The sequence below is a fragment of the Thunnus maccoyii genome, chromosome 8, assembly GCF_910596095.1.
Source record: "Thunnus maccoyii chromosome 8, fThuMac1.1, whole genome shotgun sequence".
In the NCBI taxonomy this organism is placed as follows: domain Eukaryota; kingdom Metazoa; phylum Chordata; class Actinopteri; order Scombriformes; family Scombridae; genus Thunnus; species Thunnus maccoyii.
The window spans coordinates 22,925,644-22,937,873 of NC_056540.1; the positions used below are offsets into that span (position 1 = coordinate 22,925,644).

Sequence of the window (12,230 nt, forward strand, 5' to 3'; positions counted from 1 at the left end):
ATGAAAAAAAAAAGAGGAAGCAACATGAGATTCCAGCGCTACTGTGCTTTTCATGTCCAACCCCTGTGGGCTTCATTCAGACACACATCACTGAAGACCTCTTAACTGTAATATTTCAATAATACTATTGACCTTGTGGAATCATACAAGCAACGATCAGGATTCTGTGCAGTCAAATTTAAAAGACAACGACTGCGCACGGCCATTTCAGTGACTTTCCGAAACCGAGAAAGAAGAAAAGGAGCCGGGGTTTGAACATCTCTCTCTAGTTCTCGTTTTTCATTCTCGACACAACTGTTTCTTTCACTTTTCATTCAAACAACTGAGAGCAAGAGTATGAATGCCTTCCAGGAGACTGTCTGAAGATATGTTATCCCCGTATCTAAACAATATCACCCCCAACCCCTCTTGTTCCTGTCCCAGGCACAGAAGAGACTCTATAATTGAGTAGTTGGCTGACATCTAAATCAATATTTAGCGCATGCACAGACACACCAACACATGCGCCGTATCCTTTTCTTTCAATTGAGGTCAATTTAAGGCCAAAAACTAACAATACAAATAAGTAAATGTATAAAAAAAAGAATGTGTTTTTCTACAAATACTGCTGGGAATGTTTATATCAAATAATACTGTGCTCTATAAATAATTGAATGCCCTATATCAAAAAAGGAGCCCCTAAAACAAACATCTCATCATAATTTGAACACTGTAAGAAGGATTCTAGCTCAGATATACAGTATTATGAGGACGACTTATCACACAGTTCTGTGGAGGCAAGGTTGTCTTAGGCATTTCTATTTTGCTCGCTGTTATCTTACAATAACAGAATCAACAGTTACATCATGAACACAAGACAACAAGAACACTTACATCCATAAGTAATGAAAACAAAATAATGTGGAGATTGCTCCTGAGTCCTAAGAAATGATAAACAACCTGATGTGTGTTTTCTGCTTAATGTATCAGCAATTCTCTTCTCTTTAGAGTTATGCTTTTGTTTATAATTCAGCGCAGGGTCCTGAGGAGACTGTCTACACTCATGAAAGATTCATGACTCTTCTATGTGCTTAGTTGTTCCCTCCATGGCACAACAGATCAGAAGTCCCACATTACTGTGGCTCTATCAGACCCCAATCAGTTAGTATCAAACCCTGACGGTACTCTAAACGTCAACATCATCATTGAGGATTCAAGTTTTGTCTGCATTTTTGGAAAATCTCTCTTAAAGACTCTTATGTGATATTTTGACGTTGCAATTTTGGAAGAATACTTTCAGTAAGGTGCGTGTCACTGCATTTCCTTGTAACCATATCAGTCCAGACCTAATGAGATTATAGATTACCGTGAAACAGCTTAACAGAAACAGACAAACTTGATAAAAGAGATTTCCCACACTTACATCTATGCAGTATTTCACTTTATTATATTTCACTATATAAAGTGAAATGATGGTTAGATCTATGTGTGCGGAAATCTCTTTTTATCAAGTTTGGACTCATTGATGATTCCAGCACCTTACAGAGATTTAGCCGGGTGGAGCGGTGGTCATCCTTCATTGGAAACTCAAAAAAAGTAAAAGGAGTTAAAGAAAAAAAAGAGAGAAGGGAGTCTGATGTTGAAAAAGCAGAGTGAGGCAGCATTTACTTCTTATTTTCTCTAATTATCAAAGTTTAAGCTGTCACAGAATGTTACAATGCAAATACTTCCTTTTGTACAAACTCCCATTTCTGTCTCTAACAGACACCCAGTTGATTATCCTGCTTATGAAACGCTTACATTTCTATTGTCCATTCAGCATTGGGGTTTACTGCATACAAAGAGAAAATGAATAAACGTGTCTACGAAAAGAAGACAAACTGTCTCAGAGCAGAGGTAATGGTCATGCTTACAAATCCAGGCAACACACCCTGAGAAATAAGGCCTTAAAATACATTAACCCTGTGTGTGGGTGATTTGTTAGATTTCGGCAGACGGGACTGTGTATTTGCTACAGAGTCAGTCTAAATAAATCATCTGCCTGAGGTAACACACACACACACACACACACACACACACACATAGACTCACATCTCCTAAGTCGATCCCTACTCAGCATCCATCTGTCACACTTCTTTAAAGACGACCGTCAATAGTCTAGAGAGTGAAATAAAACCAATATTCTGCCAGTGTTAACTCTGCCACCAATAAAAAAAGCTACAGTTTACATTTTAAGAGACAGTCTTTCAGTCAGTGGCATAAGAGTTCCCAAGAAGAAAGGCCAAGAAACCATGGAAAGAGTGAAACAGCACTGAGCAGCTGACAGGGAAATACCGCTTGACTTCTACTCCAGTTCATGATGAAGGGAAGAAGTTAACTTTTGCTCAAGTGGCAGGGTTTTCCAAAGATTTCACAACTTTGTCTCCTAGAAAGAATGGAAAAGGACCTAAAAATGTCTAAAAGGTGGCTTGTGCTGTAAATAAAGTATGAATTGAGAAAAAAGAAACTAACTGACCAACTGCATTGAGTACAGTTGATGTGAATTTCAGAACCTTATCTGGCTCTTGAGTGATAGTGTTACTAAGATATAAAGCTATGAGGCAAAAGCGAAGATCATTTTACAGAACCAAACATCTTTTGGCTGTACGTTGTGATTTCATCACTTCGGAAACTTGATTTTCTGGGTTTGGGCTTTAGAACAGTTGTCAGTGTTCAGAACCAGAGATTGGCCAAAAGCATGTATACATGTTGTTTTAAAAAATCAAGTGTGAGCTCAGCATGATAATAAGTGTTTGTTTGGTATGTGTATGAGTGTAAAGCTGTATATATGAATGTCTTTTCTAGGTCATTGCCCCTGTCTGCTGTGCTACTCATGTGTCTGTAGGCTGATGGATGGCGTGTTTAAGTTTCAACATCTGGCCAGCGGGAGGAGCAATGTCAGTGAGTATCACTCCCCAAGGGAGGAAGAAAATAAATACCAGGAGGCTGGGTGGAGACAGGCGGAGGGTGTGGGCAGAAGGGCTGCAGACTAAATGAAGGAAATGAAAATACTGAACTAAGAGACCAACTTTATGCTCTGTGGCCTCAGGATAGGATACAAGAAATATTATGAATAGGATGCATTACCGACTTTGCCCATTAATGGTATAGTGAGCCAGGAAAACAAAAGGACCATTCAAATATGCCATTAAAACACTGTTTAACTGACTTGAATCCGAAACCAACTAGTGCATCTACACTATGGAGAACGTGGGGCAATTTGTGCTGAGTATGATGTCCTCATATAATCAAATAGACAGGTCAATAACACAATTACTCAGTAACCAAATCTATATGAGCGAGGACAGAATAATTAAAACTGACAATGACAGCTTGATTTGTCTAATCACACAATGCCATTGTTATATATAAAACTAAAAGATGAACCTGCGCTTTGCCTATATATACAGATAATCTCATGTAAAACAGATACTAAACTTTATCAAGCTTCAAAATTTTTATCTTACAGGGTTGAAATGGTTAGTTGGTTAATTGTTTAGTTCATCAATAATTTAGGGTTATTTTGAGTTGATTTTTTTAACACTTTTTTTGAGCAAAAATGCCAAAAATTCACTGTTTTCAGCTTTTTAAAATGTAAATATCTGTTATTTATCTATTTAAGTCTTTTATAATAGTAAGCTAAATACTTGAGTTTTGGATGGCTGATCAGACAAAACAAGCAATTTGAATAGACACTGGGCTCTGGGATATTGACCTTCAATGATCATACCACAAAATAATCAACATATTAATTTACCATGTAAACAATAGTTACTTGCAGCCCTAATATCTTACTATATGTAAAAGCTGTGCTCATGTGGCTATACTGAATGCTATAAAAATTATGCTTCTTCATTTTAAGATACTGAAAACCAACTTGAAAAAAACAAACAAACCCTACACTGAAACTTAAAAGCTTCCCAGACTACCACAAGATGTCCTATATAAATCAAATCAAAAATCAGTAATGCCTCAACTGAATGGCAGGAACTGGAACCACATGGTAGAACAGCAGTCATCTACACTAGGATACAAGCAAAAGTCTGGGTCAGCTACACTAATTACAGAGCATTTACAGAGCTGCAGAATAAAATCATGAAATATGAGCACATTACATAATGACTTAATAACTGGTTTTTAATGGCGACTTTAAGGCACACTAGCCACTGAAGAGATCAAACATGTTATCTTTCAGCCACAGATCACAGCTTTAAAGGTAAAGTCAGTGATTCTAATCCAATACACTTTTTGTTAAATTCAGTGAATATCTTCTCACGGCCAGCTAGCTCTCCATTCTGTGTGTGCACTGAATAAAAAATCCGGTGTTCATACACAGCACCGGCTCTGTAAATGGGCATGTAAACACAGTGGCTCGCAGCAAGCCACACAATACTACTTCAGCCAATCAGCAGCAGAGGGTGTTTGTGCTTGTCCACAGGACAGGAAGTCATCAGAGCAGCTGTCTGTGTGAGGACATGACTGTCTCCCGTCTCCAGCACCCGCTGAATGGTGGGGGAGGGCTGGCGAACTGGAGAGGTCATGGCCAATTCACATAGAAAGTGTTATCTCATGGAACAGATGCGCTTCCATTTTATTAAATGTATCAATCTACACTGAATCTGAGACAGTCTCACAGAGAGCCCTCGTGTTTTTTACACTCCGAGTCTGTTTAAATCACACAAATATCCTGCTGTTTATGTGTTTTGAACTTATTAACTGTATCAATGAATCAATAAATACAAACTCTGTTTAATTATTCCTGTGGAGCCGACATACAAACTATTTTGGTTCAATAAATTTCTGCCGTCAGTCTGCCTGGTGAAGTTTGGCGGTTTGGCCAGAAACTGTCCTCTCAATGGCTGCTTCTGTGGACAGAGACGCTGCTCGCAGGTCGAGTGAAAAGTGGGGGGGCCGCAGAGAGGCGGAGAGTGTGGATGGACTGTTGTGCTCGCATAAGACGAATTTTTTTTTCATCTCGTGATAATTAATGTGTGAGAGGAGCAGAAGTGACTACAGCTGACACATCACTCTGAATTCCGCCATATTTCTCTTTTGGTCGTTACCTTGGTAATGTGCGTCCATGAATTTGGAGGGGTGGAGATTCTGAAGGGGCATGAAGGGAGGGGTGAATTTGTTTGGGTGTTTAGTTCAAATATCAGCAATCTTTCTCCAGAATGACTGACTCTACCTTTAACCACTGCTGCGCTCTGATGCAATTCTTCTCTTAGTCACACATCTGTATAATTCTCCTGGTCTTTAATCTAACTCTTATCAGCTAATAAACCAAATGGTACCATATGAATAATGCAGAGCATAAGGAAATGTGCATCAGCACAACATGGTGAGTAAGTGCTTAAGTGGGGGGATGGCCTAAGCAGTGGACTATTAATCTAAGATAGCAGTGAGAAACATATAGAGGCCATGTAGACTACTGCGTGTTCATTCATCTGAACAAGGAGAAGGGCCTTATGAGGCACACAACATTAACATATCCCCAACATCAGAAGAAAATTTGCTTCTATGACTTTTGCACTTCATTATTTAACCATAACTGTACGTCAACAAACTTCCTTTCAGCTCCACTGATTTGTATCATCAAACAGACTAAATGGCTGAGCACATTCATCTATCAGCCCAAAATCTGAAGTGTGTATATGATTAACTTCTCATGCTGAAGAGCAAAAACCTCACATAGAAGAAGTACACTATAGCACAATAAAGAATCTTCTTCAACCTACATTTAAGCGTGTGCTCCTCAGTTTTGAATCTTGAATTTAAAAAAAAGAGATGAGCTTTAAAATTAGTAATAGTCAAAAATAAGAATGCAGTGTCAATCCACACCCATAGAGAGCTGTTAATGTGAAAATGGTGTTAAAATGTTACAAATGTCTACTTCATATTAGAGGTCTTTACTGGTCCACTCGGTTCTGAGGAACGGAGACCCAAGTTGGACCGGGTCCAAATTCTACTCAGTCTAATCGGGTCGGGTCTGCCGCAGGTCTCAGGTCTGTATGTCGATATGTCCAATACCCAAGTGAACCCAAACGGATCCGAGTGGATTTTTAGTTATGTTATGTGTTTATTAATCTGTGTTTAAAGCATACAAACAAATTATTTTCATTTCTATGACTTTCCATTCGTTTTTAGGGCATTATTATTATTGTAGACTATTGACACCCTTTCCCACTGCGGCTGCTTGTTAATTGATTGAATTAATTAATAGTGCACCAGGCTGTTCGGGTCGACCATATTTTGGATCGGGTCTGTTATGTTCAGGTCTATTCAGGTCAGGTCTCTCTTTTTTGAAAATAAATTGATGCATGTCGGGTTTGGGTAGGTTTTCGCCAGGTCCATTTTGTGTCGGGTCCAACATTTTGGATACATGAAGACCTCTGCTTCATATGGTCAAAAGGACAGAACACACACTCATTCACATTCATATGAATCAACCACCACTTAAGTTTTACAAGGTTTGGAGCTCACAGTTGGATCTTTCTGACTGAATTAATGCTGTAAAAGAAAAACAGTTATTCATGATACTCAGATTTAGTTTATGGGAGAAAAGGGCCATTGTCCCACCTCAAATATAAGGCCAAGGGTTTCTAGTTTTTATTCCTTTTTTATTTTTTCTATGAGGAACAGCTCCCTCCTGTTCTGTCAAGAGAACATCATAACGACAAGATCCATACCCTGGCAGAAATCACTGATTACTACACAGAGCTGACCAATGGTGCAATGTTATGCAGACAATACACTGGGAATAAACAATGAATTTCAACTAAATGGTAACACCATGAAGACAGACAAACCAGCCATACTTGGAAGGATGTTATTAAGTAAAACATTTTGAGGCAACAGAGATTTTGAAGTAACAATCCATAACTTGTGTACAACGTTTTTCTAGACAGTTTGCATTGAGCAGTCCAACAAAAGTTGACTCTAACTTCACAAAATCCAAGTTGACAACTTCAAATTGTTTTTTGTTCAACCAAGAGCCCAAAGACACTAAACTTATAATTATATAAAAACAGAGAATTATATAAAAACGGAGAAAAGAAGCAAATGCTCATATTTCAGGCTGGGACCAACATAGTTAGCACTGTTCCTTGATAAGTGACTTAAAATGATCAATATATAATAAAATTATCCATTTCAAATTACAGTACATATAGATTAGTCTATGCTGTTCAATTGCAATTACTTGCAATAAAAATGCATACAACGGCAACATGTGGTTGGGGTGGAAAGGCCATCAAAGTCTTCTAATAAGAAATTAAAAGGGAAATAAGAGACGTCACATTGTCCATCACCAATACAGTAGTAATGCAGGTCAAAGGTCACATTCTGACAACACTCCTGCTGCATTGCCATTACTGCAGGCTCGCTGCTAAGGTTCAGAGTACAGTAACACAGGATATAACTCTGGGCCGAATTGGCAAGTCTACCCACAGGGTCCGAAATTAGCCTTCAGTCACCTGAAACATAACTGATGAAACAAAGTCATAAGACCTCCATTAAGTCTTGTTAAAAAACTTTCTATACACATCAACCACCACAATAAAATGAGCTATTGCTCTATTCATAGCCTGAAGTATCCATCAGAACAACAGAGCATATTTTGGCCCAAGACTATGGGCACGAGCTTCCTAAAAAAGGTAGCTGACAGTGAAGTTATGAGTGCCCCTAGCAGATGTATAAACAAGGTGTTGGACTGATGTGGCTTAGCAATGGATGGCAAAGCATGCCAAGCAGCTGCGGTATTCTCATGAGGCTATTAGCCAAGCTTTTCACTTCCTATGTATTTATAGCAAATACAAAGAGCAGTTAAGACGACAGGCAGTTCGTACAAGTGCCGGACTGGTTTATATACAGATGCACTATCGTACATACTTTGCTCATTTTGACAAAGAAAATTAATGGCTGAGTTCTTGGACCCTTGCATTTGCTGGAGAAAAAAACCTGACTTAAGAGGTTGCTGACCCCATGCAAGCTGGGGTCAGCAATGGTTCACACTTCAAATTACAGATGTAATTCTAGTCAAAATCTTAAAAAGCACGGTATTAATACATGTTTTATTGCAATCAAAGATAATGTTGGGTGGTTTCATTAAGTCCTCAGGTTCCGGATTTTAATTAAAATTTGACATCACACCTACGGTGCAGATTTTGTCGCTGTCAGTCCAAGAAGTTAATCACCATGAATATGCTCTTGGTGTTGATACACCATCATCTTGTTCTTGATCAGGACTGACATTCTTCAAGCCAGGTAAAACAAAACCTCTGCTTTCATTACAAACAGAGACTATTAAAAGACCATTAGGATGATAGCCTGGACTGGCAAAGTTTCAGTGTCTGTCGCAGCTAAGAATGTGATGAAAGAAGTCTCTTGGAGGACTATGGTGGCTCATGTGACATCGCTACCCAGGGTGACCACTACCCACAGAAGGTGGTACAAGATGCTGTTGTTAAGTTTGACTGTTTCCAGGGATACCTGCCAAATGCCAAATGAGACTGAAGATCTCTGCTGAGTAAAGCGTCAACTTGGATGTACAAAAACAGGAGTGGTAGACAAAGCAGACAACTTCTCTCTTATATACTGGACTCATTTCTCTACTACCGTATATACGGGACCATTCTTCAGTACAACCCCAGAACTTTGGATTGCAACACAGGTTTGGTCATCATTCATCCCCTGTATAATAGTTTCATGATAAAAGAATACCTGGAGGCAGTATTTATTACTCAAATTACTCTGAATACTAATTAGTTTGATTATACAGAGCTCTTTGGGTTTATGTTGCCTAAATTTGGTATAATGTAATTCCACAGTTTGCCACAAGAGTCATCACATAATTTCATTAACATGATATTTAAACAGTGTTGATGTTAGCATCTTCAGACATATTTTTTCATGTGGCACATGGTTAAAATCAGCATTTTTATTGTAATTTCTTTATTTATTTAATCCCAATAAAACAGTTGACACTTTTTTGTTTTGGGGATGTAGCTGTCAGTAAAGTGAATTCAAAGGACTGGCAACACAGTTGCGCAAGGATCAAAGGGAAATTAGGTGTGAAAAACTGTGACAATGAATATTCATCACCAACAATACTGCAAAAAACAAAAAAACAATCACAAGGATTAGCACTTTAAATGACTGTTCAAGGTTTGTTACAATTAGTTAGTTTTAAATCTAACATGACATTTCCTAAATTAGACTTCTCAACAAGACTGTCAAACCAGTTCTGGAAAGCAACATAGAGGCAATAAGAAAAGAATACTTTCAGTTCAGAAATAAATGCATACAAATACAAAAACATAGCAAATGTAGCTTTAAAAAACCCATTAATATCTACTTAATAATTGAGAAATCTTACTATTACAGTGTGTTATTGCATCTTCATCAGTAAAGCAGTGAGAATATCTGGAATAATCAGCATTTTGCATCTTTAAGTAAATGTCAGAGACACCAATCAGGATTAATATCATGATAAGTACATAGAAAGAATTATGTTCTTACAGTTGGGACATTGGTAAAGGTTAATCTATTCCCCGATGTTGTGATGACATTTTGAAATGATGCTAGTTTTTGAATATTTCATTGTGAATTTACAAATTTCCCCCCTGCTCTGCATGTGATATTAACTCTACCCATACACTGACATATGGAGCTGGACCACACTGACACAGAAAAGGGCAAAGCATAAAATGCAAAGGCTCATGGATGTGGAGATCGGGCAATTATGTTTTGTTTTCACCTCCTAAGAACATTTAAGCTTGTCAATATCACAAGTATTCACCTTTGCCTTGCTTGTCACACAAGTGCAGGTTAACTTGCACCTCAAAGAGTACTAGCTCTCCATAATCATGTCATGACTATTCATAACATCAGTGACAGGGAAAAGCTTCATCCTTAGATCCCCCTCTGTCATTCCTCCAGGCCTAAGGGAATTCACTGAAGGTTAATTTATTTAAATCTCCCATCTACTCATCTCTATTCCATTAAACTCAATAAGAATCTTTGGTTTGCAGTCTAATCCGCCTTAGTACTGTCAAAGGCCTGTGCCCTTTCTGCAATGCAGTGGGTGAATGAGTGTGTGTGTGTTAACAAGACAACACAGCAGTTGATAAGGTCATGTTAGCTTACACGTGCATGCACAATGTCCTCTGAGAGCAGTGTGTAACATTGGACTAATAAGTCTACGAAGCACTCACAGTAGGAAGCAATAAACTCAAAATGTAGGTTGCTCCCAAGAGAACTGTTCTTTTCTACAGTGCTCAACAATGTCTATGCTCTAACCATCTGTCCTCTTCTTTAAAAGAAAGGATACTTGAATGCATGCAGTATATGGTCAGATAAAGATATCAACAATTAGGCTGCAGTACAAAGGATATCTTGGCTATGTGGGTAATCTCTGTATCGTTATTACAGCATGGCATGCGTTATGACTGGCACAGACCCTCTTATGCTAATGACTTTGGAAACACTCAACCTTCCCTTAAATAGTTGGCTAAGCTATCAGCAGTTAGAAAAAACATCCAGCCTATGTTGATGTGTTTGTGCGTTCCAGACTACTTGCTATTGAGTGGCTCACTGGCTCCAACCTACTTCAACAACGGCATGTTGGGAGTGCTGCGTGTGTCAGAGCATTTCCATGAACGGCCATGAATAGTCATCTCTAAAGCACACTTGGCTCGACAACTGACAATACAGCATGTCCATCCTTTGCTGAGTCTATCACATCAGGGGAATAACTTTAAAACTTCAGTTGGTGAGACTTGAACATAATGCCTCAAACCGACAGATCTGAAGCTCTGAATCCAGTGACAGACACTATTTAAAGCAAACATGGGTGCTCTGAAAGAATAAGGTGCAAGTCATTCCTCCTAATTAATTGGGTGGCAGAGGGGACTGACTGTTCTTTTACAGCTTCAAATGTATATCACCATCTTTGGCACCGTCTGCCTGTCTATAAAGCTCCACTTCATTTTACGCCACCTCTTGTTCTCTCCTATCTATCCTCTCAAACGGAAACTTCTCTTAATTATTCCTTTCTCTTTCACTCCAGTGCTTAACTGCCACCTACTTTCCTTTTTTTGTCTTATTTCCTGACTGTGCTCAAATCTCAACTCTCTATTGCTCTATAATTTGCTTCAAACCACCTTTATTTTGTCCTTGCAAGGGAATAGACTGAAAAAGAAGACAAGAGATTTATGAAGAGCAGCTGCTATAACCGACATAGGCTTTTAAAAGCAGCAGGATATATTGTGCACTACCCTATTGCCTTTGATTGCAAGAGTCCAACTCTTGTCTTCCAGTAATAGCAGTTTCCCCATGAACAACTGCAGCTTGCAGAGGTGCTGCATACTATAGAACGCCTACAGTTTATCCTATAAAAATAATACATATGGTATATACTGTAGATAAAAAATGGTGGAGGAATGAATGGATGGATAATGATTATAACACTATTATCTTTGTTTCTGTTTCTTGTTGCCATGAGAATACAGTAAATTATCTAGGTGCATTAATATCCAAAATAAACAAAGAAAAGACAGAATTACAAATTAAAGAAAAGGGGCACTGGGAAAGAGCAAACACACAAGAGTCCCTGTTTATTCTATAATGAGAATGTCTTTCTTGGATTAAGTATTCTTCCTTATCCTTCCATAATTTCCTGTTTTGTTAATGCTGTCCTTGTTTGTCATGAATCCCAAAAAGCTCCCAAACTGGAGGTTGGGGGACGACGACGACGACAAAGACAATGATATGTTTTCAGCCAGGATTGTATAAAGCTTAGCACAAGAGCCTAATATAAGAGCTACCAATATTCAGACATTATCTACACATACAATGTGTCTAAAAGGACCAGTCACTTTCTCTCTCCTCCCATTCACCCCCATTGTCTCATTTTGCATTTCAGTCATTTTCTGCCTCATTTGCCCAAACTTACTTTTGCCTTAGGTGAATGGCACATTCTATTCTGACTATTTACTGCTGTGATTTTATAAAGAACGGATGTTTTGAAGGTTTTCTACCGTTCTATAACCTAAGGCCTTTAGGATGGCATGCATACATTTATTTTAAAGTTGTTGTAATTAGTCCCTATTTCAGTAATCACCTTCTAAAGAGCATTTAGCCAGGAGACAAGTTTGATGTCTTTAATAATCCATAAATAGACTGAATGGGTAAAAGGGTAACAGGTTACAGCT

The 12,230-nt window shown here is 38.4% G+C and overlaps 1 protein-coding gene across 7 annotated transcripts in view; it reads right to left on the reverse strand.

The window, feature by feature from the left end:
* The window catches only part of enox2 (ecto-NOX disulfide-thiol exchanger 2), a 188,332-nt gene that overhangs the window by 94,992 nt on the left and 81,110 nt on the right, over positions 1-12,230 (reverse strand). The window lies entirely within an intron of this gene.